Genomic DNA, 27,300 nt, shown 5'->3' with positions numbered 1-27,300 from the left:
AGCCCCAGCTAGCAGAGACACTCACAGTCAAGCAGCAAGAATAGGCACTCTGCTTAGTAAGGGCATTCCCCATGAAACCCGGGCGGACAACGCTCACCTACCATGTGATCCAGACTGAACCCGGGGTGGTGGTCCGAGAGACAACCCGGCCACTGCCTAGGCAAATGCATGAGGCCGTAGAGGAGGAAGTCCAGGTGAAGTTGGATCTGGGTGTTATTGAGCCCTCCCAGAGTGAGTGGCGGAGCCCTGTAGTCCTCGTACCAAAGCCGGATGGGAGCCGGTGATTTTGCATTGACTTCCGGAGGGTAAACGCCATTTCAAAATTTGATGCCTATCCGATGCCCCGCGTCGATGAGCTCCTCGACCAGCTTGGGGAGGCCTGTTATATCACCACTTTAGATCTCATCAAGGGGTACTGGCAGATCCCCTTGGATCCCAGGTCCAAGGAGAAGACTGCGTTTGCCACCCCTTCAGGGTTGTACCATTTCACCCGGATGCCTTTCAGCCTACATGGGGCCCCGGCAACCTTCCAGCGTTTGATGGACTGGGTGTTGCAACCACACACGAAGTATGCTGTGGCCTACCTGGACGATGTGGTCATCTATGGCAATAACTGGGAGGAACATCTTAACCAAGTAGCGGCGGTCCTCCGGGACCTCTGCGCAGCCAGGCTTACGGCCAATCCAAAAAAATGCCGAATCGGGCGGGAGGAAACCACTTACCTGGGGTACACCTTGGGCCGGGGAAAGGTCCACCCCCTCATCGGGAAAGTCCAAGCACTCCAGGAATATCCGGCGCCGACCACGAAGAGGCAGGTGCGTCAATTCTTGGGCTTAGCTGGTTATTACCGGCGGTTTGTACCCCACTTCGCAAGCGTTACAGCCTCGCTAATGGAGCTCCTGACCAAGGACAGCCCCCCGCCGGGTGCATTGGTCCGACGAGTGCGAGACGGCCTTTCGAACTATCAAAGAACGGCTGTGTAGCGATCCAGTACTCTTCAGCCCTGACTTTCATCGTGACTTCATCGTTCAGACTGATGCCTCAGGTGTAGGGCTTGGGGCAGTCCTCTCACAGGAGGTGGACAGGGAGGAACACCCGATTGTTTACCTCAATCAGAAGCTGTTCCCCAGAGAACGGAACTACTCTGTCATGGAGAAAGAGGCCCTAGCAGTTAAGTGGGCAGTTGATGCTCTCCACTACTACATCCTCGGTGCCCCCTTTATACTGGTTACGGACCATGCACCCCTGAAGTGGCTTAATAAGATGAAGGACAATAATGCCAGGCTGATGCAGTGGTGTCTAGCTCTGCAGCCCTATGCCTTCACGATTCACCATCAGGCGGGACGAGACAACGCCAATGCAGATTTCCTATCCCGCCTCGGAGAGGGTGAGGATGCCAGCTCCGAAGGTTGGGAGCTGGATTTGAGGGGTGGGGTATGTAGGGAGCCAGGGTGGCCTCCCTCCGAACCAGAAGGTAAAGAGCCACCCTCTCAGCCTGAGTGGGCGGGGCCAGACCAAGCTTACGCCAATCCCCGGAAGGGGAGGGGTGGGACAGGAAGTACAAAGGGCGGGGCCCTTTGCCCAGTGAGGAGAGCACCAGGGAGGGAGACAGACACAGGCTGCTCCCTTGAGATCCTGCTGCCGACCCAGGGGAGGCCCTGGGCCAGGAGGAACCTGACTGGGAGGAAGGCCTGTGGTGACCAGGACTGCCAGCTGCTGAGTACCCGGAGGACCTGGAGGGGCCAGGCTGTAACCCAGGCCAGCATGAGCCCGACACAGATGGGGAGCTGAAGCTGCCAGCAGCTGAATACCCGGATGAGCTGGAGGGCCCGGGGAGGCTCGCTTGAGAGACCGGGTAGGAAGTAGACCAGGGGCAGAACTGCACCGTGTGGTGGGTGTATTTGGTCAGCGGGCACGGATGGCCCCCTGCTGACCCAGCGGCAGGACCTTCTCCTCCCGCCACTGTCAGGGCCCTGGGCTGGAACGCAGTGGAGTTGGGTGGGCCTGCGTTCCCCCACCCCAGCCAACCTGCCTTGGGTAGCAGAACCACGCGCTACAAACCCGTACCAGCACTCCCCTGCCTGAGGGGCCCGCTGCAGACTCGTGCCGGCACGCCCCAGGGCTTGAGGGGCGCGCTACGGACTCCAGCCAGCACACCTTTTCTGCTAATTCCCCAGCGCCCGAAAGGTGTGACTAAGGCCTGCCCGTGGGACCATAGTTCTCCATCGCCCCCTAAGGGCTCAGTGGACTGATTGAAACCTGTCACATGGTGGAATCTCCTTCCTTAGATATTTTTAAGGTCAGGCTTGACAAAGCCCTGGCTGGGATGATTTAGTTGGGAATTAGTCCTGCTTTGAGCAGGGGGTTGGACTAGATGACCTCCTGAGGTCCTTTCCAACCCTGATATTCTATGATTCTAAGATGTTGAACAAAACAGACCCCAGGATTGACCCCTGGGGCACTCCGCTTATTACCGGCTGCCAGCTAGACATCGAGCCGTTGATCACTACCCATTGAGCCCAATGATCTAGCCAGCTTTCTATCCACCTTATAGTCTATTCATCCAATCCATATTTCTTTTACTGGCTGGCAAGAATACTGTGGGAGACCATGTCAAAAGCTTTGCTAAAGTCAAGATATATCACATACACTGCTTTCCCCACATCCACAGAGCCAGTTATCTCATCATAGAAGGCAATCAGGTTGGTCAGGCATGACTTGCCCTTGGTGAATCCTTGTTGACTGTTCCTGATCACCTTTCTCTCCTCCAAGTGCTTCAAAATGGATTCCTTGAGGACCTGCTCCATGATTTTTCCAGGGACTGAGGTGAGTCTGTAGTTCCCTGGATTCTCCTTCTTTCCTTTTTTAAAAATGGGCACTATGTTTGCCTTTTTCTAATCGTCTGGGACCTCCCCCGATCGCCACGAATTTTCAAAGATAATGGCCAATGGCTATGTAATAACATCAGGCAACTCCCTCAGCACCCTCAGATGCACTAGATCTGGACCCATGGACTTGTGCATGTCCAGCTTTTCTAAATAGTCCTTAACCTTTTCTTTCATCACTGAGGGCTGCTCACCTTCTCCCCATACTGTGCTGCCCAGTGCAGCCGTCTGGAAGCTGACCTTGTCTGTGAAGACCGAGGCAAAAAAAAGCATTGAGTACTTCAGCTTTTTCCACACCATCTGTCACTAGGTTGCCTCCCCCATTCAGTAAGGGTCCCACACTTTCCCTGACCACCTTCTTGTTGCTAACATACCTGTAGAAACCGTTCTTGTTACCCTTCACATCCCTTGCTAGCTGCAACTCCAATTGTGCTTTGGCCTTCCTGATTACACCCCTGCATGCTTGAGCAATATTTTTATACTCCTCCCTTGTCATCTGTTTAAGTTTCCACTTCTTGTAAGCTTTGTTTTTCTGTTTAAGCTCACCAAAGATTTCTTTGTTAAACCAAGCTGGTTGCTTACCATATTTGGTATTCTTTCTGCACATTGGCATGATTTGTTCCTGCTCCCTCAAAAATACTTCTTTAAAATACAGCCACCTTTCCTGGACTCCTTTCCCCCTCATATTAGTCTCCCAGGGGATCCTGCCCATCAGTTTCCTGAGGAAGTCAAAGTCTGCTTTTCTGAAGTCTGGAGTCCATATTCTGCAGCTCTTCTTTCTTCCTTTTGTCAGGATCCTGAACTCGATCATCTCATAGTCACTGCTGCCCAGGTTGCCACCCACTTCTACCTCCCCTACCAATTCTTCCCTGTTTGTGAGCAGCAGGTCAAAAGGAGCATGGCCCCTGCACTTGCACCAGGAAGTCCCCAACACTCTCCAAAAACTTCCTGGATTGTCTGGGCACCGCTGTATTGCTCTCCCAGCAGATGTCAGTGTGATTGAAGTCCCCCATCAGAACCAGGCCTGGCCTGTGATCTGGAAAATTCTGTTAGTTGTCCGAAAAATCCTCGTCTCCCTCATCTTCCTGGTCTGGTGGTTTATTGTAGATGCCCACCATGACATCACCCTTGTTTCTCTTGCCTCAAAACTTAACCCAAAGACCCTCAACAGGCTTTTCTCCAGTTTCATACTGGAGCTCTGAGCAATCATACTGCTCTCTTATATACAGTGCAACTCTTCCACCTTTTTCTCCCCCGCCTGTCCTTCCTGAACAGTTTATACCCATCCATGACAGTACTCCAGACATGTGAGTTACTCCACCAAGTCTCTGCTATACCAATCACATCATAATTCCTTGACTGTGCCAGGACTTCCAATTCTTCCTGCTTGTTTCCCAGGGTTCTTGCCTTAGTGTACAGGCACCTAAGATAACTAGCCAATTGCCCTACTTTCTCAGTATGAATCAGGAGGCCTCCCCTGTTGCACCCTCCTCCTTGTGGTTCCTCCCGGTACCCCACTTACCTCCAGGCTTAGGTCACCATCTCCCAGCAAACCTAGTTTAAAGCCCTCCTCACTAGGATAGCAAGCCTGCCTGTGAAGATGCTCTTCCCTCTCTCTGTTAGGTGGATCCCATCTCTTCTTAGCAATCCTTGTTCCTGGAACAACATCCTATGGTCAAAGAACCCAAAGCCCTCTCTCTGACACTACCTTGGAACTACATGTTTTCCTCCACAATTTGATGGTCCCTACCTGGGCCTTTTCCTTCAACAGGCAGAATGGACGACAACATGACTTGTGCCTCAAACTCCTTTATCCTTCTTCCCACAGCCACATAGTCTGCAGTGACCCGATCAGGGTCATTCTTGGCAGTATCATTCGTGCCCACATGGAGAAGTAGGAAGGGGTAGTGGTCCAAGGGCTTGATCAGTCTCGGCAGACACTCTGTCACATCCTGAATTCTAGCTCCAGGCAAGCAGGACACTTCTTGAGTCTCCTGGTCTGGACGGCAGATGGATGACTCTGTTCCCCTTAGGAGGGAGTCCCTGACCACCACCACCCGTCTCCTCCTCTGGGGAGTGGTGGTCGTGGAACCCCCATCCCTAGGACAGTGCATCCCATGCCTTCCGATTGATGGGATCTCCTTCTGATCCCTTCCCTCAGATAACTCTTCCAAACTATTCTCCACCGTAGTGCCTGTGCAGAGAGCCTGAAAATGGTTTATTACCTCTATCTGCACTGGTGGGTACATGGGTTCTCCACTTTCTTCTTCTGGAGGTCACATGCTGCCAATTTTCTTCCCCATTCTGCACTGCCCTCTCTGATTCTTCAGCATGCTGTGCCTGCAGTACCAAACGCTGACTTCTATCCAGAAAGTCGTCTTTTTCTCTGCAACGCAGGGTTGATAGTTGGGTTTCTAGTCCTTTAACCTTCTCTTCCAATATGGAGACCAGCTTGCACTTTGTACAGATGAAGTCGCTTCTGTCCTCTGGGAGAAAGACAAACAGGACACACCCTGTGCAGGTCACAGCAGCTGATTGTTCTCTATCCATAATATCTTCTTTCTAAGAGCCTCTTCAGATGTTGTATTTACTGCTCACAGGCTGCTGAGCTTAGAGTGCTGAACCAGGGCTATACAGACACTCAGGGACCTGCATGCTTATCTGCTGGATATTGGTGTCCGGGCTGTGAATCAGAGCAGCAGAGCATTTAAAACACCCAGGGTTACAGGGCAGGTGGTGACACAATCTCTCACTGCTCTGGCTTCAACCACGTTTAACTGGTTCGTGTCATCAAACTGAGAGGGTACCCCCTTTATTTTTAATAATCTATCCCTTTTATACTGTAGTCTTTTGTTCAGGAGATTATTCTGTTTGATTGGGAGTGCGCTGAGTTCCCCAATACCTCAGAGACCGCCTTCACTTCTCCTTGGGGAGGGTAAAAGGGAAAATGACAAGAAAAACTTACTTTCATTATTCAGATGGGATTCTCTTCCTTGAGTCAATTCATTTCTGATTAGTATCTTTCTTAACTGATGGCAATTTAGGACCAGTGACTCAGTGTCTGACTTGATCTTACAGGTTACGGTAATTCAGCCATAACCCACCTGAATGGTAGCAGGCAAGAAAGAAAAGAAAAAGAAAAGAAGATACAGCAAAACATCTTGCAGAATGTTGTTACCCCAGTACTGAAAAGCTAGAGTGCTGAGGAGAAGATGGCTTTAGAAGTAGAAGTTGATAACCTTTTTCAGCAACTGTTCTAAGCTAAAATGTAATAAAATAGTGCAACATGTGGCAAGTAAAGGAAAAAGCCTAGAAGGAAATGAATATAAAGTAGGAGCAAAAAGTTTTTAAGTTCAGACTCTAAAACAAGAACCCACTCTTGGTTATAGATTGCTCTCTTCTGAATGGGCAGCCCCTTGCATCAACAGGTGTTCCACAGTTGGATCAAAAGAAAAAAACAATCTAAAAGCAGTTCACTTTGCAGGATTGGACCTTTACATTGTGAGCTCTTTCAGGAAGGCACTCTCTCTCTTTCTATAGGTTTATACAGTTCCTAGCACAATGGGACCCTGATCTCAGTTGGAGCTTATAGGCACTACTGTAATATAAACAATAATTAAGTGCAGTTTGCTTCAATTTAGCAAGCAAATGTAATATTTTATATAAAGTTACAGCAAATTGTTGAGAGGAGGAACAGAGAAAGAGATTTTCAAATGTTTTTTTAAAAATACTCTGCTCTGAAAAAGTCTATCCATCTTTGTCAAGAACAAATTAAGTAGTGTGACAAAGTTCCTGCTCTACCTTGGTGGGTCTTGCGCTTATTGGCAGATTTGCTCGCCTTGGAGCTTCACGGCAGCCCTCAGCTTGGCCGTTTTTCTGAATTCACAGTCCAGGTTGACTCCTCCTGTGTCTGACCAGGAGTTGGGAGGATTTGGGGGGAACCCAGGCCCGCCCTCTACTCCGGGTTCCAGCCCAGGGCCTTGTGGAATGCAGCTGTCTAGAGTGCCTCCTGGAACAGCTGTGCGACAGCTACAACTCCCTGGGCTACTTCCCCATGGCCTCCTCCCAACTTTATCCTTCTTTATCCTCACCATAGGACCTTCCTCCTGGTGTCTGATAATGCTTGTACTCCTCAGTCCTCCAACAGTCTGCATTCTCACTCTCAGCTCCTTGTGCCTCTTGCTCCCAGTTCCTCACACGTGCACCACAAACTGAAGTGAGCTCATTTTTAAACCCAGGTGCCCTGATTAGCCTTCCTTAATTGATTCTAGCAGCTTCTTGATTGGCTGCAGATGTTCTAATCAGCCTGTCTTAATTGTCTCCAGAAGGTTCCTGATTGTTCTGGAACCTTCCCTGTTGGGAAACGGAACGTCCTTTGCTTGCTCCTCAGCTATCTGCTTTCTATTCTTTTCTAAAGCCCCCTGGCCTGGATTTTTCTTACTTTTTGCACCTGCCTTAGTCCCCCCCCGACCGGGCCAGACGCTTTTTTTGTTTTTTCTTGATTCTTTGGTTTTTTTTTTCCGTCTATGTGCTTCGGCCCTTAGTTCGCCAGCATCCGCCCCCCCCACGCCTGCTTTTTTTTTGCACTTCCCATCCGTGGCCCCACAAAGTCGCGGGATCTCCTGGTCAACTCCTGGTCTCCTCTTGGCTAAAACAGCCATTTATAAAACCAGAGAGAGGAGGTTGGCCCATGAAACGTCCTGCGATTGTGGGGCCGTTTTCCGATCCTCAGTACATTCACGTATCCGGGCGGAGTTCCTCTGGGCGGCGTCCACCGACTCCCTTGACGCCTTCGAGGAGCGGTGGGCGCTGTCTGGGGTTCTCTGCTCGGTGACCCCGTCCGGTTCCCTCCGTCTGACCCTTTGATTGAGGGGAAGAGCGAGAGACGCCAGCCCCAGCCGTTGCTGCTGTGGATACCATCCTTTCTGTCATCTAGGAGGGGTCCTATAATACATGGGTGTCTACCCCCCCCACCCCTAAACCGCCCACCCCGCAGCCGTGCCCATCTTACCGGGCACTCTCAGGAGAGGGAGGATCGGTGACACTGGGCGCGGCACTGGGTAACTCGAGGGGGTGGAAGACCACGAGTGTCGAGGAAGCCCCCCCGCTCTAGGCCACCAGGTAACTCAGGAGGGTGGAAGACCACGAGTGTCGAGGAAGCCCCCCCGCTCTGGGCCCAGGCTAGCCTGAACACTTCTCCCTCCTGAAAGCTGCTGTGTTATACCTTCTGATTGCGTTGTTTTGTTGCATAGTTGTTTTGTTTTCTTTGGTAATTCTGTAAGCGTTACCAATAAACTTTCTTTCTGTTTCAAAAAAAAAAAAACAAAAAAAAACAAAAAAAACCTTCCCTGTTGGGAAACGGAACGTCCTTTGCTTGCTCCTCAGCTATCTGCTTTCTATTCTTTTCTAAAGCCCCCTGGCCTGGATTTTTCTTACTTTTTGCACCTGCCTTAGTCCCCCCCCGACCGGGCCAGACGCTTTTTTTGTTTTTTCTTGATTCTTTGGTTTTTTTTTTTCCGTCTACGTGCTTCGGCCCTTAGTTCGCCAGCATCCGCCCCCCCACCCCATGCCTGCTTTTTTTTTGCACTTCCCATCCGTGGCCCCACAAAGTCGCGGGATCTCCTGGTCAACTCCTGGTCTCCTCTTGGCTAAAACAGCCATTTATAAAACCAGAGAGAGGAGGTTGGCCCATGAAACGTCCTGCGATTGTGGGGCCGTTTTCCGATCCTCAGTACATTCACATATCCGGGCGGAGTTCCTCTGGGCGGTGTCCACCGACTCCCTTGACGCCTTCGAGGAGTGGTGGGCGTTGTCCGGGGTTCTCTGCTTGGTGACCCCGTCCGGTTCCCTCCATCTGACCCTTTGATTGAGGGGAAGAGAGAGAGACGCCAGCCCCAGCCGTTGCTGCTGTGGATACCATCATTACCGTCATCTAGGAGGGATCCTATAATACATGGGTGTCTACCCCCCCAACCCCTAAACCGCCCACCCTGCAGCCATGCCCATCTTGCCGGGCACTCTCAGGAGAGGGAGGATCGGTGACACTGGGCGCGGCACTAGGTAACTCGAGGGGGTGGAAGACCACGAGTGTCGAGGAAGCCCCCCCGCTCTAGGCCACCAGGTAACTCAGGAGGGTGGAAGACCACGAGTGTCGAGGAAGCACCCCCGCTCTGGGCCCAGGCTAGTCTGAACACTTCTCCCTCCTGAAAGCTGCTGTGTTATACCTTCTGTTTGCGTTGTTTTGTTGCATAGTTTGTTTTGTTTTTTGGTAACTCTTTGCAAGTGTTACACAATAAAATTCTTTTCTGTTTCAAAAAAAACAAAACAAAAAACCCTTCCCTGTTACCTTACCAAGGGAAAAGGGACCTACTTAGCCTGCTCTCCTACTGCTGCCCTCTGGCCTGGGCTTTTCTTGCTTTTTGCCCCTGCTTTCGGCTTCCCCCCGACCGGGCCAGACGCTCTCCCCCTTTTTTTTCTTTTTGTTGATTTTTTTTCTTTCTCTGCTGTTGCTAGCATGCTGGCCGGCTGCTGGCCGGCTGTTAGCGCCCACCCCCACAGCCTGCCCTCAGATGCTGCTGCTGCTCCAGCTGAAACCCCCCCCCCCCCCCGAGAGAGGGGGAGCCTGCTGACCCACTCCCCGGAGCGGGGGAGTGGAAGGACCCAGCCCCCAGACCCAGCCGCTCGCTGTTTGTTTGTGGACCCATCTCCGGCTGAGAGAATTTCTTATCACCCGCTCTGGCATCCCTGGAATGTTGGAGCTGCGAAAAAGAAAGCCTGGACAAGGAAGGGAAACAGCCATCTACTGGAGGAACACCGCCCAGGGAATCTACAAATTGCCGTGGAGGGGGCCCAAGACTGAGTAACTTTTGAACTGTGCTCTCATGTGGGGAGGCCTTGACTGTGTCGTGACTGTGTTTGTAGGGACACAGGGGGTGTGGCATGGAGCTGCCCCCCGATCCATCTGTGTCCCCCCCCACACTACTATCCTCATCACTGCCCCCTCCATCGTCATTGCTGGCTGTTTAACATCTGCCTCTGGACTTAGCTGCTTGCCCTGATTCCACCGTGTGGGCCAGAAGCACCAGCCAACCAAACAGGACTCTTTGGACAAGCGTACGGTGGTTCATGTGCCCCCTCCCCCCCGAACTGCCCATCCCACAGTCTGTCCCTCTTTACCTGACCCCAACTCCAGTTAACCACCTGCCACCGCCCCCGCTGGGGCATCAGCAATGGAGGGCACCAGGGTGACCTCCGCCGCTGCTAGGCCCATCGCCTCCCCAGACTCTAGGGAACCCCCCGCAGCCGGCGGGAAAGGCCAGGGCAAGAAGAAGGGGAAGGGCCCCGCTAAAAGCACCAGGCCCTCCGTGGCAGGGGCCACCCCCACTGCTGCGGCCCCGCCATCGACCACGGCTTCCCTCCCCACTACCCCCTCCACCAGCTCTGCAGGTGTCCCTCCCTCACCCCCCAGGATGTCCCTCCCTCACCCCCCAGTCCCCTCGCCTGCCGCCTCGTCATCTCTCCCGCCCACCGCCTCCGCCACCATCAACAGCGGCCGGGGCCCCTTCCCCACCATGACAAGGAAGCACGGTGTCCGATGCCTCCTGGTGCCTGCCTCGCCCCATGTGGAGACCTATGTGCGTGCGGTGGCGAGGGTGGTAGGGCCCTCGGCCATTGTGGCAGTCTCCAAAATGTATGGGAAGGTCGTCTTCTTCTTAGCATCGGAGGCTGCCGCCCAGGAAGCAGTGAAAAGGGGCCTGGCGGTGGGGGGGGTGTTTGTCACCCTAGAGCCGCTGAAGGACCTGGGCGTCCGCCTGGTCCTGACCTCTGTCCCTCCTTTTCTCCCCAATGCTGCCCTATTACCCGCCCTTTCCACCCTGGGGAAACCTGTTTCTGTCATCAGCCCTCTCCCTTTGGGCTGCAAGGACCCCACCTCTGCCACATCTTTTCCTTCCACCCGCAAGTGCAGCTTCTACTGCCATCGGCAGCGCGTGACGGAGAGGCACTCAAGGAGTCCTTCCTAGTCCCCCACCACGGGGCCCGTTACCGGGTGTATTTCTCCATGGGGGAAGCCCGGTGCTACCTCTGCTGGGTGTCAGGGCATGTCTGGAGGGACTGCCCCTTAGCCCGGCAAGGAGGGGCACCTGGGATCCCCGAGACCCGGCAGGACATCGGCCCCTTCATTGCCGTTGCCCCTGGCCGCTCGATACCCAAACCCGCCCCCCCTCCTCTTCGGACCACCACTTCTCCCACTCAGGCCCAAGGGGCACCTCCCCTACAACGCCCAGATGAGCGGGAGAGCCCCGCCCTTGCTGCTGACAATCTGGTGGGGCCTATGGAGGAGGGTGTGGCAGAGATACCACCAGGCATGGGAGAGAGCCTGCCCCAGGGAGAATTCTCCCTCCCTTATGTTGCCCCACCGCCCCCCCCACCAGCCCCTGAGCCATCGCCTTTACCCCCTGATACGACCCCTGCTAACCAGCCCCCAGATGATGCTATGGAGGGCTGGGCCGTAGTCCAGGGGAAGCGAGGCAAGTGGAAGGCTCGAGCTCCGCCTCATCTACCCAAGGCAGAGGCCCCTCGGAAGACCAGGAAGGGGGGCACCGATGCCAAACCTTCCGCTTTGCCCACAAGTGCGTCCCATCCACCAGTGTCAGCCAGGAAAGCCGTGGTAGCACCAGAAGGTAGTGTCTCCCCTCCACGGGAGACCCTCCCCTCCGAGACCCTCAAGGAAGCCCCTTCTGTCCTGACACTACCTGAAGCCCCCGTGAACCCCGAGACAACCGTCGTGGCGGGTGCCAGCGGGGAGAACCCCGGGGCGATGGAAAGTGTCCTCTCCTCCATGTTCGAGGAGATTGAGGCCCTAGATCTGACCCTGGTTGCCCACGGGGAGGACAACCTTTTGCCAGCAAACCTCGATTTGGGCGACCACACTCCACCCCTTTTTTCCCCATGCTCCCTCCCCCTAACTGCTGTTTCTGCTCCCACCTCCGAGTAGCCCCTGGACTCCTCCATCAACCCGGCCGCTGATGCCACCCCGCAGACAACCACCAAGCCTGCTCAGGTGACAGCCAGCGCCATGCGGCTGGGACACGAGCCGCCAGAGACAACCCCTATTGGTGCGGAGCAATCGATTTCCTTCCCGGGCGGGGCCCAACAGAAGATAATCCACCTCCTGATGCTGTAGCCACTAAATTCACCATAGAGCCGGCGCCCAGTATCACTGAGAGCTCCCTCCCTACCCCCTTAACCCTCGAGCCTGATCGGGAGGCGCCACCATCCAGCTGCTTGCTTCCCGAAACCCAGAATTTCGCCTCAGCCCCTGCCCCTGCCCCTACCCCTATCCAGTCTACCTCCTGCGATGTTATCGCCGCCCCCGGGGCTGTCTCCTTCCCTTTTCCAACCGATGACCCCCAGGGAGCGGCCTTTGCATTCTCCTGCCCCGACCAATTAGGGGCTGCTATTTTCCCTCCATCGCCCCCTACCGCCCCAGGGTTTGAGGTGGGCCTAGAAGCTCCAGCCCATCAGGCACCTCGTCGGGGGTCGGCACCCTGCTTGCCCGTTTTAGTGGGCCACAGGGCTGCACCAAGGGCCCCGCCGGGGAACAACCGGGAAACTGTAACCCCACCCCCTCATGAGCTGCAAGGAGAGCTGAGGAAGTTTTTAGAGGATGTCCGTGGCTCCCGCAACAAGGTACAGCTTGCTCTCCAGTGATGGGGGGATTTTTTTCAAATCCTCCGGGCCACAAGGACCCTCATGGGGGAAGGTAAAGGGATGGGGAAGCAGGATGCCGTGGCCTACTGGCGGGTCCGCGTCTTCCATGACCAAGTACTCACCTCCGGGATGGGTCAGGGACTGTCACGCGGCCCGCTGGGGGATGCAAGCATCCCTGCCAGTGAGGATCCCCCCCAGCCCTCCCCATGACACCTCTCACCATCACAACGTTGCACACCGGGGTTGTAGGATGGGTCTCCGCAGGTCCCAGGTGCTCTCCTTCCTTCGGGAGCGACTTGGCGCGGGTGGAGGCTTGCCAGGCCATCTATTCGGCAGCCTCCTCCACCCAGGTCAACTGGGTCAAGAGCTCTGGCTTGGCAGTAGGAGACTGGCTGCAGGCGAGCTCCCTCCCACCCGCGCTTCAGACCATCCAGTGGAGCGCGGGTCCGCTGCTCTACCTCGGCATTTACCTTTCTGCCATGCATCCCTCTCCGCTGGAGAACTGGGAAAATTTAGAGGGCGGGGTGATAGAGCGGCTCCGGAAATGGACGGGACTACTCCGATGTCTCTCCCTCTGAGGGAGAGCGCTGGTGCTTAATCAACTAGTCCTGTCCATGCTCTGGTACCGGCTCAACACCCTGGTCCCAGGCCCGGGTTTCCTGACCAACCTCCGGACATCGATTCTGGGGTTCTTTTGGTCAGGAACACACTGGGCCCCTATAGGGGTCCTTCATCTACCCCTGAAGGAAGGAGGACAGGGCCTGAAGTGTCTACACGCTCAGGTCCATGTCTTCCGCCTCCAGGCCCTACAGAGGCTCCTCCATGGTGCAGGCAGTTCGGTGTGGAGCACACTGGTGCATGCCATCCTGCGCCACATCCGAGGGTTCCGATATGACCGGCAGCTCTTTTATCTCCGTCTGGGAGGTCTTCCGCGAGACCTCTCCGGGCTGCCGGTCTTCTACCAGGACCTCCTCCGGACTTGGAAACTGTTTTTAATGACCAGGTCTGTGCCGGCCACCGAGGGGGTAGATCTCCTCGCGGAGCCCCTGCTACACAACCCCCAGCTCCGTGTGCAGGTGGCAGAGTCCCGCTCAGTGTGCCAGAGCTTGATCCTGGCAGAAGTCACAAGAGTCGGAGACCTCCTGGACTATGACCGGAGAGACTGGCTGGATCCCCTGACGCTTGCCCAGAGCATGGGGCTCTCCAGACCTCGTACTGCCCGGCGTGTACTTCAGGAGATGAAGGCCACTTTGCCGCCCACTGCTCGAGCTTACCTCGACCGGGTCCTGCTCCAGGGCACGCCCCGCCCACCCTCTACCCCAGGCCTGCCCCTTTTTAATTGGACCCCTGCCCCGCAGATCCAATCGACCCCCCCACCCCTTCACTGCGAGCCGGCTGCATGAACTGCAGCCAGTATGCTTCCAAACCGCACCAAGGAAACATCTATACATGCTCGTGCTCCACACCCTTCACGCCCTCAACCTAGTGTCCCACCCCGACACATAGTGGTGAGACCTTCTGCCACCTTTGGAGGGTGAGCAGCCCCGGTGGGCCAGGCTATACTCCACCTTGGTTCCGAGGACCGTCAGGGACATCAGTTGGTGGCTCCTTCACGGAGCTGTGAGCACAGGCACGTACTTGGCGCAGTTCACCCCCATCCCAGATACTTGTCCCTTTTGTGGTGTGAGGAAAACCTTGGTGCACGTACATCTGGAGTGCGCCAGGCTGCAGCCCCTGTTCCAGCTCCTCACAAATCTCCTATTATGTTTTTGGTTGCATTTTTCCCCTCACCTTTTTATTTATGCACTCTCTATCCGTGGCCTCACAAAGTCGCGGGATCTCCTAGTTAAATTCCTCCTGGCCCTGGCTAAAATGGCCATCTATAAAACCAGAGAGAGGAGGTTGGCCGATGGAGTTTCCTGTGACTGTGGGGCCATTTTCCGATCCTCGGTCCGTTCACGTATGCGGGCGGAGTTCCTCTGGGCGGCGTCCACCGACTCCCTTGCTGCTTTTGAGGAGCAGTGGGCGCTGTCCGAGGTTCTCTGCTCAGTGTCCCCATCCGGGTCCCTTTGTCTGACCCTTTGATTGGGGGAGAGAGTAAGGGACCCCAGCCCCAGCCATCGGTGCTGCGGACACCACCACCCTAGAGGGGTCCTTTCACATGTGGGTGCACGTGATCCCACCCCCCCCCCCCGGATTATCCACCCCACAGCCTGCCCCTCTTGTTGGGTGCTTTCAGAGGAGGGAATTGTTGGTGACACTCGGGCGTGGCGCCAGGTAAGTCGAGGGGGTGGAAGACCACGAGAGTCGATGAAGCCCCCTCGCTCTGGGCCTCCAGGTAACTCGGAAGGGTGGAAGACCACGAGAGTCGAGGAAGCCCCCCGCTCTGGGCCCAGGCAAGCTTGAACACTTCCCTCCCCTGAAGCTAATGAGAAAACAATTGTGATTGGTTGCTGTGTTATACATTGCATATGCTGCTGTTTTTTCTTTGTAAGTGTGTCATGCAAATAAAAACATCTTTTGCTTCAAAAAAAAAATTACTCTCCTATAGCCGTCTGGCCCGACCCTGTCACAGTAGCCATACATTTTCTGCAACCTACTCTTCTCTGAATGTGTCCTGCCCTCAATCCACATTCTGTTAGCTATTACCCTGGAAAAGCTATTCCATTCACACCAAGTTTTTTTGTTTTTAGTCTTAGGTTCTGGAAAAAGCATAGCTACAGTTGAACAAATTGGTTAATTCTGCCTCTGTGCATGTAGAAAGACTGAAAATAGATTGAGGTTTTCTCATATGTATTCATTATTCTGAAGTATTGAAATAATTTTTCTCCTGGAATATTTTAAACTCTAGCTTCCTCGACGAAACTCATGTTGTTGCTTTGTGATTGGTGAAATAAATCACCTGGTATTGTTTCTATCCCTTGATTGGCTGGTGATCTGGTATGGTCATGGAAAAGGGATTTTGAAGGCTGAGAATTTCAAAGCTGCGTAAGAGATCTGGATCCCCAATTTGCATTAATATTAATGGGAACCAAAATTCTTAGAAGCATTTGAACATATGAAACTGAAGCCTGCTTCTGCAAGCATTCATGAGTGTGAACCCCCAAATGTGTGAATGATTGCAGGCAGTGGACATAAAATGGGCTGTATACAGTTGAAATATGAACAAATACTTGTGGAATTATTTTCAGTATTTCACTATCTATAGAAAATGATGGGCCTTTATCTTTCATACCCAGCCAGCTAATTCACCTGAAACTCAGGCTGAGTCAAGGAAGTTTTATATGTTGCTGGCTAGTATTTCCAGTGGAGAGGCTGTTAGAAATGGATTTCTACATAACGTACAATGTTCAAGTTGGTAGTTTGTTATTACTTGCCACATTCAGAGTGTTATGTTCAGGACATACAAACAGAGAAATTAGATACGAACATAAAACCTCCTGTTGGAAGGTTGCAATGTACACTGCCTTCTTTCTTAAACTCCAGAACTCTAATACATAAGAACCCCAAAACAGAGAGAAACCATGTAGGCTGCTCCCTACAACAGAGAGGCACACCTCACCACACCTTACTACAGTATGTCTGTCTCCAGACTGACTGCTGCTCCCACATGCTTACCTACAGAGCTCCATAGCCTGCAAGCAGGGCCAGGAAATACTCCCACTCTTAAAGTGATCGCTTTAAGTTGCAATTCCAACACAGTCAGTACACCACACAGAATACTGTAATATGCTTCCAGTCAACCTTTCCTTGAAACTTATCTGAGAGCTGCAAAAGCTGCAGAATGTGGGTGCTCTTTTGCGGCCTGATCCAAAGCCCATTGAAGTCAATGGCAGTTTTCCTTTCACTGGCTTCAGTGGGCTTTGGATCAGGCCCATGCACCCTAGGGGCCCAATCCATTTTCCTTTAGGAACTGGAAGTTTTTTTCCATTGTCTGTAACAGGAGTTAGATCAGGTCACGTGATAGGCCTGCTGATGTCAGTTACACCCATTCTCCAAGAACTGCATTGGAGGCAAAAAATACAAGCCTCGGGCTTAGCAAAATGCACCCTCCTCCCTCTGTCTCTAGTTTTTAGTCATCGAGAGGAGAACAATTAAACTGAGATCAGACATACTTATAAATAAAAGTAGCTGCAAATGGATATGTGGTCTTCCTAGGCATTTTTTCTGTATAATGACAAAATTCTCTCTCGTAATACCCTATTTTGTGATGCTATTATCAAGGTCCACTGCCTCATGTGGCAGGACAGCATGATCTGCCGAACAATTAAACTGGTACACAGGGTAGCAGAAATTAAAGATGGGAAAACCTATTACCGGTAGTAATTCAGTCTGTCCTTCATGGTATTTATCCTGCTGTCATCAATGTCTGAAAATCCTGACTTTAAGAACTAGTAGAAATGGGTAGTGTGCAGTATAGTTCTACCAACTGGCTGAAACTGAATTATGGGCATTGGCCAGCACAATTGTGACATTAGAGTGTCTCAAGATTTTTCTTCACAGTCTAGTGGTTGCAAAGGGTAATTAGAAGAAAATCAAATGTCTGACAACATTTCAGCAACTCTCCATAGGTCAGCAGGTTCACAGAGCTGTAGTTATATTGTTTCTGTATGGGGCTGGACTGGCACTTTGCATTCTGCCCTGAGTCAGGGGCAGCATGCAATTCTGCTTCCCCAGCAGCAGAACTGGGACCAAATTGTGACCCTCCCTTGATGCAGCATACCTTTCCTCTCTGTGCCAATCCAGCTGGCTAGTGCACTGGGGAAGCAAGGCCAGAACTAAGGCTCTATCTACTGTCTGCTCATCTGCACGGGAGAAGGGTTGGCAGCCTGGTGTCAGCTGCCCCATCCCCCACACTCTCTGGCCTCAATATGGGTCGCCCGCAGGGAAGTAGGAGGGCTCGCCCTTGAGCCCATGGTTAGTACATAAGAGAAGGGAGGGAGGCAAAAGTAAAAATGAATGTGTATGTCTCTTCTGCAGGTGGAAGTCTGAATAGCCTCACTGTCTACTCACTGGTCTCCCTAATAAGAGAAAATATGAAATTCCTTTGATTCCTGAGGCTAAATATAAAAAAACCCTCAAAATGAAAAGAACCAACACTGAATCTAATTAAAATAATCTAAGGGTTCAAAGTGCAGCCAAAATAAAGAGGTGATTCTTTTTCTTTATAAAATGATTTTTAAAATGCTTCTATAACTTTGTTCACTCAGCTACGGAGACATTAGGTTACATAACCTGATAGCTCAACTAGTTCCTGAAAACAGGTGCTTCCTTTTGTGTATTTATCTAGCAAAGATGTCGTCTGTCAGTCATTCATTTCATTCATCCATTGCAGTAATTGTGAGGTTAATCATTAAGGATCAAGCGATATGTAAACAATAAAACTCTTAACAGAATGATTTGCTTTCTTGGTCTCACAGATCCAAATGGCCCGCCAGGTTGTTCAGTCACTTATCCCAGAGCAGGGTGAGCGAAAAATGGATGTAAAATGCTGCCAAATCTGACTGGTGATGAGGTAACAGAGAATCAGGCCCAATACGATTTTAAAAAACTAACCTTTCCTACTCACTTAGCCTTTCCAACCACTTCCTCTGCCACTGAGCGTTCCCTCTCCTTCTTTTCCCAGAAAAAGCAGAGGGAACACCCATTCAGTCCCAAGGAACAGTAGGCAGTTTTTACCCCTACTGCCTTCCCTCCATAGATGTTCCATCAGCAGAGATTGAAGCAGGGATGTACTCAGTCTCTGCATGCCCTAACTACCTTGGCCATGCCCTCCCCCTAGTTGCCCTTGTCCTAGCCAGCATTGCCCTCTTTTGGAGCTGTGCCAGTCCTCCACATGGCCTCCCAGTCAAGGAAATGTGATGGGATTATTGTTCCGCAGCCACGAGGGAACTCTCTACCAGGATCTGCAGCACTTCCACCAGCATAGAGACTGAAATGAACTGAGCCCTCACTGTCTGCAAGCATTTGTTCATACCTTCATAGAGTTCAAGGTCAGAAGGTACTAGATGATCTAGTTTGACCCCTTGAATGTCAGAGGCCATTAAATTTCACCTAGATGTCCCTATCTTAAGCCCATTATTAGTCCAAAACATTTCAAGCCTTAGGGAACTAAATTGTGTGCCACAGGCAGATAACAAGAGAGATCTAGGTGCCACCAATGCCACCAATTTTGGACAGCTCATTTTATACTTGGTGCTATGACAGGCCTTCATTATAAAAGGGACCGTACCTGTATTCTTGCCTGCAGTGAGTGATCCGTCACCATGGTCTTAAACATACTGTTCAAAAAGGGCCAAATTCATATTTGGTGTAAATGGATGAAATACCGCTGAAGTCAATGGAGCTATGTTCATGTGTACCAACTGAGAATTTGGCCCGAAGTGTCCAAAGGTACTGCAGTGTTTAGCAGTTCTCATATTTGCAGCATGAAGGTTATATTTAATCTTGAGAAACTAAATAGTTTAGGGACAGAAACAAAACTTGGGCCTCACCCCGTGAACTGGAATGCTCATCCACTTCTGCTTATGCACTCGCTGCATATTATCAAAGCTTCAGTTTTTAATTGACTTCAGTGGGAATTCTGTGTGTCTAACCAAAGGCAGGCTCTGGCCAACTAACTCATTCTGTGGAAAGTGTGTGGGATGCACTCATTTTGAGTAATAAAATTAGATCTACTTCTGCAATTCACAAACCTTTAACTTCTAATTGGTGACCAAAACGCTCTCAAAGGAAATGGAAGACGGCTGAAGAAGGAGGGTGTGCTCCTTGAGCAGACTGTCGGAAATAACTGGTCAGTGCTCACATGGTCCCGGGCGTGTTCGGAGCCTTTTTCAGAATGGGAGTCCAAATGGGAGTCCAAATCCCATCAACCGGTTTTGAAAATCTCAGCTATAGTCCTTGCAAACACAAAGCACTGATCCAATATTGATGGCTGCTATTGTGACAGATATGAGCACAAACATATCTTCAACAGCCATCATACAAAGGTGGGCCATACGTACGAGACTGCGGAATATCCATAACCTGTATTGATACAGAGGGCTATGTATATTTTTGTGTTCCTGGAATCACCAAAGGATGATTAATGCAAAAAATCCCAAGACTGGCTATCTAGTCAGGCTTTGAAGCTTGGCCTCCTGGGGAATAGGGGGAGGGACTGTTTTTACTTGTTTTCAGGAGGCTGGGGGACTAAGCAAGACTTGTGGTATACAAGATTGAGTTTAAACAGACTCAGGGCCTTCCTTTCGATTCAGCAAAATGATGTGATCTCTGGTCCCTGCTGAAGGGTTGGAAGGACTTTGGCCTACCAGGGCCCCAAAGAACTGATGGGTAATTTCTGGTCTGTTTAGTACATGTGTCGAGCCTTTTATTATTTTACAATGTTTTCTCTGTGATACTTTTGTCCTAAGAAAAAATTTATTGTGCTTTGTGAAGGCTGGTTGGTAACAGGTGTACACTGTTGTAGCCCCGACGGAGAGAGCAAACCACAGGCGCAGAACCCTGGGCAGAGCTGTTGAGGAAATCACAGTGCGGTGCAGAGGGACTGCAAGCCTAAATCCTTGGTCTGAAGGGAGAGACATGCAGGTCTCCTCCTGAGAGAGATGACAGTGAGAAATCTTGAAACCTTAAGTGGGTGCCCTACAGGAGGCCACGGCCTTTGTGTGTCAAAGGTGCAGTTAACCCTACAGATGTATCATTTTAAAATTGGCTTATAAGGTGTTTCTGCTCTGGCCAATTGTTTTCCACATAAAACTGTACTTTGTGGGAAACTGATGATGCTGGTGGCACATGGATAATATTGGCTGTAATGTATGTATGAGTGAAATAAAATTTAAGTAATAAAACTCCAAGTGTTTCTCAGGGTACATTTCAAATGTTGTTGGAATAAGTAGAAGCTGGGGCAATGTAAAAGAGTTGATATTTGGTAGTCTCAATGGCCCTTTGAAAATACCTAAGGGCAAACCCAATAATGATACTAGTAGAAAGTTAGTCAATTGTCCTCTGAAGAATAATAAGAGTTGTTTTTACATGCATCAACATGGGGAAAAGGCCATAAATTGTTGCATACATAATCCCGATAGCTGGGTTAAGACTCCTAGGATACATGAAAGAAGAACACTTTGGAAAAGCACTGTACTTTAGCAAGGTTTTAATCTTTGCAGTGGACATTTTAAGGGTTTGGGAGGAAAAAAAAAGCCAAACAACCACCTTGTATTTGTTGATTCTCTAGAGGAAGGTGAAATATTTACTGTGCCTCAAAGCTCATCTGGTTCTCAACGCCAACAACAGAATCTTGAGAGCCAGAGTCTCAGCTGGTGTACATTGACGTCATGACAGTATCTTGATTTATGCCAGTTCATGATCTAGTCTTGAATAGTGTCTTTTTGAATTGTATCCACATTTCACATTCCTATGCAAAAGCAAAAAGATTGTAAGGTGTCTAATGTGCGAGAATTATATTGTATGGTTAAGTCCAAATTATGCTCTCGGTTACACCATTTACAATAGTTTCTGTTATACCAGCAGCATTTCTGGTGGGAAAAATAGGGCAGTTTTTTCCCATGGCATCCTATGGCTGTAAGTCATATTCTTTCCTTGATTGACTGATTTTTTTTTAATCAGGTGTCTCCATTGTTATAAATATTAAACACAATCAACTATGCCAGAAGATTTAAAATCAAAACTCCTCCACTGCATGAAAGGATCATAGCAGAATCTCAGCTGTGCAAATGATCAGAGTTGTTTTCCACCCCTCTCAGTCTCCATTCAATTTTGATGCTTTCTAACTGAATTCAAGGTCTATAACTGTGATGGGCTCTTGTGGGGCACTGATTTTAACATGCATCCTCCACTGGACATCTATGTAAGGGCCAGTCACAATCTAATCCTGAGGATTTTGCTATATCAAAGACAAACAACATGCAAAATTAAATCAAAGTAAAAATGGAGAAAAAAACAAGTTTTATTAAGCCATCAAGGTGTTTACTCCCAAATCTCCTGAATTACCACTTCACCGAGCCGTGTTGTTGCTACCCCATGTGATACCCAGCTAGTAAAATGACAAACTAATAATACTTAGCTCTTATATAGCACTTTGTATCTCTAGATCTCAAAGCACATTTCAAAGGCAGTACCTCTCACTATTCCTATTTTACAAATGGCAAAACTAAGGCAGAGAGGTGCCATGATTTGCCCAAGGGAATAGAACAAGTCACTAGCAGAGCTGGGAACAGAATCCAGGTCTCCTAACTACCAGTCCAATCCTATGCACTGGAGCACATTGTCTCCCAAAGCAGCTGTTCTTAAATTTGTGGCATCGTTACCCAAGGTTAATGGAAGACAGTCTCTGTCCAAGAGAATTCACAATTTAGGTTATATAAGAAGACTGTTTCAGGAGCCACATTAGCAGGGGATGGTTATGTTTCACAGTATATATACTGACATAAAAGCAACAAGGAGCAAGAAATACTATAAGGCGTCTGTCTCTTTTTGCAGACGAGGTCAAAAACTTGAATCCATAGAACAGCTGGTTTGAAGGCCCTCCAGAGCTGCAGCATACATTATGTACAATCAAAGTTTTGTAAGGCCTGCCTTAATTTTCCCTCCACAACAGACTATAAACTTGAGGTCCAGGACCACAGCGTTTTCCAAGTAGCTCTGCCAAAGGGGAGACAACAATGTTTAAAAAGAAAAACCCCATGAATTTTCCATCAGTTCTTTAACAGTGAAATAAATAAACATATTCCCTGAGTGAGAACTGTCCGATGAAATCTGAATATTCCCGTTGCTGTGACTTAGACATGCGTCCAGTGGAGCACATCTTTGGAAGCACACCAATGTATCTGAGATCACAATCTGGCCTAATGTGTGTAGCTAGTAAGGAGAAATTCTGGTTCTAATGAAGTCAATGGAAGTTTGCCATTGATTTCAAAGGGGCCAGGGTTTCACTTTGTAGTCTTCATTGTGATTTTTATAAGACAGAGCCCTGTGGGGACATAAAGTGCTGACATACAGTGTGTCTAGGTTAAACATTTTTCTAGATGCAGATTTACACATTTAGCAAGAAACCCCTGTGAAAATATTCCTTTGCTTCTCCTCTCCTTCATTAGTTGATTCCACAGATCAAGACCAATCCGCCAGTGACCTGCATTATTATTACGGTTTGAGCCATCACTTTAAAGCTGTCTAAATAGTTGGCAGCCCTTTCACTTCCATTCATGTTTCCCACTTTCTGTATTATTTTCAGACCTTTTAATTGATGTATTCAGATGTATTTATTAAAAGATTTAACTGGATAGGTTTTGATGATTGTATTCTGATCTGATGGTTATGAATCAGTCATTAAATACTATCAAATTTGTAACTGATCATCAGTCCAAGGCTTTCATTCCAGTGAAAGTGCTCACAGGTTGATATTAACATTTTCTTTGTTTTTGCTTGTCTGTGGTTGGTCAGGCCTTCTTGTGGCATTCTGTGCACAGGTGATAAAAACAGCTCTGAGTTATGAAAGTGGAAAATGGAGCTGGTTGAAATGTTTCAAATTGTGAAATTTTGTGGGGTGGGAGATGGGAAGAAGGTGTATACAATTTTAACGTTTTCGTAGATTCATAGATTTTTAAGCCAGAAGGGACCATTAGGATCGCCTGCATAACACAAGCCAAAGAAACGTACCACATTTCTGCATTAAGCCCGTGACTTCTGTGTGAGTTACAGTATCTAATTAGAAAGATGTACTTAATTTAAAGACTGCAAGCTTTGGAGAATCCACCACAATCATTGTTCCAATGGTTAATTACCCTCCCTGTTAACAATTTCCACCTTATTTTTACTCTGAATTTATCTAGCTTCATTTTTCAACCCTCGATCTTCTTATGCCTATACCTGCTGGATTGTGAACCTTTGCACCAGGTCAATATCCTCTGCCCTCTTTCTGGCTGCATGGCTCCTTAGTAAGGGAAGGACTTTGTTTAAACTTATGGCAAACTCAAGGGGCCAAGTATGAGTTAGTAGAGTTGCAACAGGGGTGAATCAGGCCCGGGGCTGAAATTGTGATCAGGCCCTTTCTTTCCTTTCTCCTGGGTGATATCTTTGATCTCTCTCTTAATTTTAGGTATGATCAAAGTTTGATAATCTAAATATGCCAAAAGGGCATTCCTCCCTCATACTATTACTTCAGTATGGATTCACGTATTGGGTCTGCTAACTTTTTTGTTTTAAGATGATGGTACAGGTTACATGCAGCACTATTCAGATGCACACACCTCTAGTGGTTGTAGATTGAATTGGCAAGGAGGGCTTGAGGAACAAAATCCTTGTATCATTTTCCCAAGATGACCACAGGCACATCACAGCTGCAACATGCCCAGCCACCACTGGGCACATGAAGAGTGGGAGCCTTGTGATGATTCTCGCATAGCAGAACTATACACGATGTCTTCATGCCCTGCAAATGGGCCTTTTAAACCACTTTAAAAGAAAACTCCTTGTAGTATTGTGGTGCAACAAACATTTTGAAAAAGGAACAAGAAATAAATCAACACAAAAACACTCTTGCAACACAACTGTGGTTGACATACGATTAATCACAGAGCTGTGATTAATGTTATGGTACAGCTGTTTTTTGCATGACTTAGACCTAGCCATTCACAGTATAAAAGAGATCATATATCTCTATGTTGTTTCAGAGAGCTCTTGGCTTAATAATTAAAAGTGATTGATTGTTCCACGCAGTCAGTGCTAGTAATGGGTCAGATTAATAGGAAATTGATCGTAGTTCGAGTGTATTATTGCAAAGTGCAGCATTAGCCGCAAATGTATGTAAGCACCTTAGAAATGTATTACACTGTGAAAATGGGGGGATGGGGAACAGATCTTCAGTTACTGTAGATCCATTAGCTTGACTGAGGAACAGACAAGGGATGTCCATACACATTCATGTTGCTGAATCTCCCTGCGTGATGACTGATTGATAAGGGAATGATCAACAACTTTCAGTTTATCTGCTCTTGGGATACGCTTAAGTATGTTTTATTAGTTAGTTTAATAGGTTAGTTTAAAAGGGGAGGGATGTAGCAACAGTCCCTTCTGTGCTGAATCCAGGCTCAGACGCAGACAGACCCTGTCTGGTAACTCTGTACAACACCTGCTGTGTTCCTCACTCTGTGAGCTGGAGCCTGGGGTGTGTTCGTGTGCACACACGGCACCCTAGGTCTTTCTCTTATTAACCTTCCAAAGATGTTTATAGTAGGGATGGGATAAATCCATTTCCTTCTGGTCTGACCAATACCATATCGCTGGCCTTTGTTATTCAGCAGACCCTGATGGTAAATAATGCAGGTGGTGATGAGACGGAGCCAACTCATAGGAGGGACCAGGAGAGGGGTTCTAGAATAGTGTCCGGACTCAAGGAAGTGGGTGAGCAGGTTGGGAGGGCCATTGGCAGGAGGAAAGTATCTGAGGCTAGGGAGGGTTCTGAATTTCAATGTGGTTGTGTTGCCGGAGGCAGTAACTGCAGGAGGAGGAAGTAGGGGAGGCATTCCCTGCATTGCATAGAGGTGGTATGGGCACAGAGGACCAGTTTTTGTTTAAAGGTATTTAGGTCCCTAAATATGCAGGTAAGCACCTAGTGGGATTTTCAAAAGCACCTGAATGCCTAGCTGCCATTGACTTTCAAATTCTTTCTCTGGCGTAAGTTACAGCTGCCTCACAGACAGCCTGACTTAGGCCAGTTGGCCTAGAGGTCATTATGCAGCTGGGGATCACTAGAGCAGAAGGCACTCAGGCTGTGCTCCATCCAATACAACTCCTATCCAGGGCAGCTGAGAGTGGATAACCCAGGGCAGTTTCCCAGCCCTTCTGTGCCATGGAAGCAGCTCATGAGGAATGCCGGTCTGGCCCAGAACATATATCAGAATGAGGTCTTTAAGCGATGGTGCCTGGGGCATGAATAAGTTCTTCATCTTAATAGCTTCAGAATCAAATTGAGAGGAATGTACTAGGATAGCCAGTGGCATGCAGGAAGAATACAAATAGTCCCAATGATACTGAGGATAATAATAAACTGTTCCCAATCTGTGCACAATTGGAATGAGACTAGGACTTAAAACACTTTTAAGAATAGTTGATTGATACCAGGCACAGCAACTGTATAAAGAATGCAGTTCTGATGGGCTGAGGGCTATGTGATTACTGGATAATAATAGAAAATCATTCAGGGGGCTTGACTAGATTTCATAAGAAATGTTCTTCATCTGTGCCTGAGCTCAAATTCTCCCAATGAATACAGGCAGCAAAGGCAAGACTGCCACATCTAATGAACTTGGCTATGGCATATATATTTCTGTATTTATTTTCTCATTACATGTGATCTGCTGGTTCATTCTTTTGACAGGCATTCTGCTCTGCCACTACTAACAAAAGAAAAGATGCAGGGTAAGAACCCAGTCCCATTCCTCTTGAAACCAATCAACTTCATGGGAGCTGGGCCTCCAGCAATGTGGCTTCAATGGAGCTATCTGGGACAGGAGGTAGGGTTGTGATGGTGGCTTACAGAGACCACATTCCCGCTAGCTAAGGGTGGAAAGATCATACTCCTGTAAAGGTCAGAGTGGGAAGCTAATAAGAACTGTGTTACCTTTCTTCAGCTCCCTGTCACACAGGGGATGCTTGGGGAAGCCGCTAGCTATAGCTGTTAGTAGAACTACATCAAAGCCACACGGCTGGAGGCTCAGAGGCAGCATGGAGGCCCTACATGGCTCTAGCAGCTCAGTCATCAGAATTTGTGAGGAACTTGAGGGATCAGTGTGGTTTGTGGTTGGGTCCTGTGGCCTGTTCTATGAAGGGCAAATCCTGTCCCCTGACAGAATGATCAGGGAAGTCTCATAGAGGTTTGGTACCCTTCAGTCCTCCCCCACCCCCAAAGAATTTTCCCATGGGAGGGTGCAGTTGCACCCAACATTCTTTCCTGGCTGAATTACTTTACTCTGAAAAGGATACTGACTTGTTTAAAATAACTAGACAATTTTGAGCTACTAAAGAAAATTAAAAAAAAGAACCCAAAGGGCTAACTCTTAGAAGAGCAACTGGAATAAGAAACAGGAACACTTCTGCATCTAAGGGTTTTTGAAATTGCAATGAGTAAAAGAAAATTGTTAGTGCTTCAAAGACAATGCTTGCAGAGATGTTTTACTGACCTCATTGTGATGGCATAATTAGCTAAGCAAAGTCACTTTGCCTGCAATGGAATCACTCACTGGAGTAGGGTTGCCAATTTTGGCTGGACGTATTCCTGGAGGTTTCATCACATGACATAATCTTTAATTAAAGATTAATTCCTGGTGATTCCAGGACAATTCTGGAGGCTTGGCAACCCTAAGTAAGCACTACTCCCCATCATAAATGTTTGCCGATTTGGACCCTAAATTATTAATCGTAGTTTGTCTGTTCTCATTCAGAAGTTGCTTGTGAATCGGGTGGCAGCAGATTTCTTTTCTGAAATGCTAAAATCTTATTCTGTCTGGTATTTGCTAACTGCCTGCATGCACCATACTACTGGATTTATTATTACATTTTGTTGTTGTTATGCATTTAAGGAGCATATAGGCACCCTACACATGGGTTAGAAATACATCCCAGTTCCACAAAGGGCACAACCCTCTATTGCCTTGCACCTTGTGTAGTCACCGCTGTGCAAAGTGGGTAT

Source organism: Eretmochelys imbricata, chromosome 2 (assembly GCF_965152235.1).
Source record: "Eretmochelys imbricata isolate rEreImb1 chromosome 2, rEreImb1.hap1, whole genome shotgun sequence".
In the NCBI taxonomy this organism is placed as follows: domain Eukaryota; kingdom Metazoa; phylum Chordata; order Testudines; family Cheloniidae; genus Eretmochelys; species Eretmochelys imbricata.
Note: the sequence above shows the minus strand (reverse complement) of the source record.